This window comes from Microtus ochrogaster, chromosome 8 (assembly GCF_000317375.1).
Source record: "Microtus ochrogaster isolate Prairie Vole_2 chromosome 8, MicOch1.0, whole genome shotgun sequence".
NCBI lineage: Eukaryota > Metazoa > Chordata > Mammalia > Rodentia > Cricetidae > Microtus > Microtus ochrogaster.
In genome coordinates this window covers 33215057-33217620 of record NC_022015.1, presented here as the reverse complement: position 1 = coordinate 33217620, position 2564 = coordinate 33215057, and positions in this window count along the sequence as shown.

Here is a 2564-nt window from a genome sequence, read left to right as displayed (position 1 = left end):
TTTTTCTGAGACAGGGTTTTTCCATGGATCCCTGGCTGTCTATAGACCAGGTTGGCCTCAAACTCATAAAGATCTACCTGCCTCTGCCTTCTGAGTGCTAAAATTAAAGGCCATGAGCCACGATTCCCTGCTTGTTTTGTAGCTTTTATTAAAGAGATTGCTCACATTCTTAGCTACATCTGTTCTTAATCTATTAGGGTTTGTTCCCTACCTATTGTGAATACGATTGCTTCAGAACTTCTTTACTAGCAAGAACATTTATTGATATGTGATAATGTGGCTCATTTCTTGGGCTAATCTGTATCCTTCAGCTCCTTCCCACTTTCTGTAGTAATTCAGGGAGAGTATTTCTGTTGCTCTATACCATGTATAGAGCAGAAATTGTTTATGTTCAAGAATGTCATTATAAGTGTCTTCTGTGCTTTGTCATTGTTGTCTGTTGGTCTTGAATCTCTTTTATTTTCTTCCTCTCTGTCATTCAGCGCTGTGGCTTGGTGGTGTAGTGCATTGATTGACAAGGCTTTATGCTCTTTATTTCCTTTTGTGCATCTGTCCTTCACTGTATTTTATACTTTAAAACCTTTTTCATAGATATTGTCTTTTCTTAATCTCAAGATGTGGGACTACCTTAAAATATTTTGGGGACTTCTCTGGTGGTTGTGAATTCTCTCAGATTTTCTTACACTGGGGAGTCTGTGTTTATTTCTTTTTTATTTAATTTTAAACCAATCTTTTTCTTTTACATACCAAACCTAGTTCCCTCTCCCTCCCCTTTTCCCATTCCCCCAAATTCTCCCCACCCCACTTCTCATCCATTCCTCAGAGAGGGTGAGGCCTCCCATGGGGAGTCAACAAAGTCTGTTGCATCACTTGAGGCAGGACTAAGACCCTCCTCCCTGTATCTTGACTAAGCAAGATCTCCCTTCATAGGAATGGGATCCAAAAACTCAGTTCATGCACTAGGGAGGATAAATCCTGGTCCCACTGCCAGTGGCACCACAAACTGCCCAAGCCACACAACTGTCATCCACATTGAGAGGATTTAGTTCAGTCCTATGCAGGTTCCCTAGCTGTCATTCCAAAGTCAAAGAGCTCTCGTTAGCTCAGGTCAGTTGTTTCTGTGGATATCCTCATCATGATCTTGACCCCTTTGTTCATATTATTGCTTCTCCCTCTCTTGGACTGGTCTCTGGAAGCTTGGCCCAGTGCTTAGCTGTGGATCTCTGCATCTGCTTCCATAAGTTTCTGGATGAAGGTTCTATGATGACAATTAAGGTAATCACCATTTACTTACAGGAGAAGGTCAGTTAAGGCACCCTCTACACTATTCTTTAGATTCTTATCTTGGATCAGCCTTGTAGAATTTCCCTAGTCCTAGGTTTCTTGCTAACCCCATAATGGCTCCTTGTATCAAGATATCTCTTTCCTCTATGTCCCTCTCTGTTCTTCCCCTAACTCAGCCTTCTCAATCCCTCCTGTACTCATCCCCTCTCCCCTTCTCCCATCCCCACTTCCTTTCTCCTCCTTCCACTGCCACTTTACTCAGGAGAACTTGTCTACTTCCCCTTCCTTAGGAGATCCATGTAGTCTTTTTTAGAGTCCTCCTTGTTTCCTGGCTTCTCTGGGGTTGTGGGTTGTAAGCTGGTTATCCTTTGCTTTATGTCTAGTGTCCATTTATGAGTGAGTACGTACTATATTTGTCTTTCTGGGTCTGGGTTACCTTACTCAGGATATATTTTTTAGTTCCACCCATTTCCTGACAAATTTAAAGATGTCTTTGTTTTTTTTCCACAGAGTAGTACTCCATTGTGTAAATATACCACATTTTCTTTTTCATTGTTCACTTGAGGGACATCTAGATTGTTTCCAAGTTCTAGCTATTACTAATAATGCTGCTATGAACATAGTTGAATAAATATCTTTGTGTTTTGAGTGTGCATCCTTTGGGTATATGACCAAGAGTGGTATTTCTAGGTCTTAAGGTAGATTGAGTCCCAATTTTCTGAGAAACTGCCATACTGATTTCTAAAGTGGTTTTACAAGTTTACACTCCTAACAGCAATACAGGAGTGTTTCCTTTACTCCACATTCTCTCCAACATAATCTGTCATTCGTGGGTTTTGATCTTAGCCATTCTGACAGGTGAATCTCAGGTTCATCTGTAAGATGGTATCTCAGAGTTGTTTTTATTTCCCTGATGACTAAGGATGTTGAACAATTCTTTTTTTTTTTAGTTTGAGTAAACCCTTTATTTCATTTTGAATCAGGCCTTTCTTTTTTTTTCAAGATTTTTTTTTATTGAGAAAAAAAAATTTCCTCCTCCTCCCAGCCTCCCACTCCTCCCACCCTCCCCCCACTCCTCTCCCCCTCCCACCCCAGGTCATTGAGCCCTTTTGGAGCAAGGCTTCCAGCAGACAACAGGCCCAAGTATTCCTACAAAAGAAAGATTTAGTTTGAGTAAACCCTTTATTTCATTTTGAATCAGGCCTTTCTTTTTTTTTTTAAAGATTTTTTTTTTATTGAGAAAAAAAATTTCCGGCTCCTCCCAGCCTCCCACTCCTCCC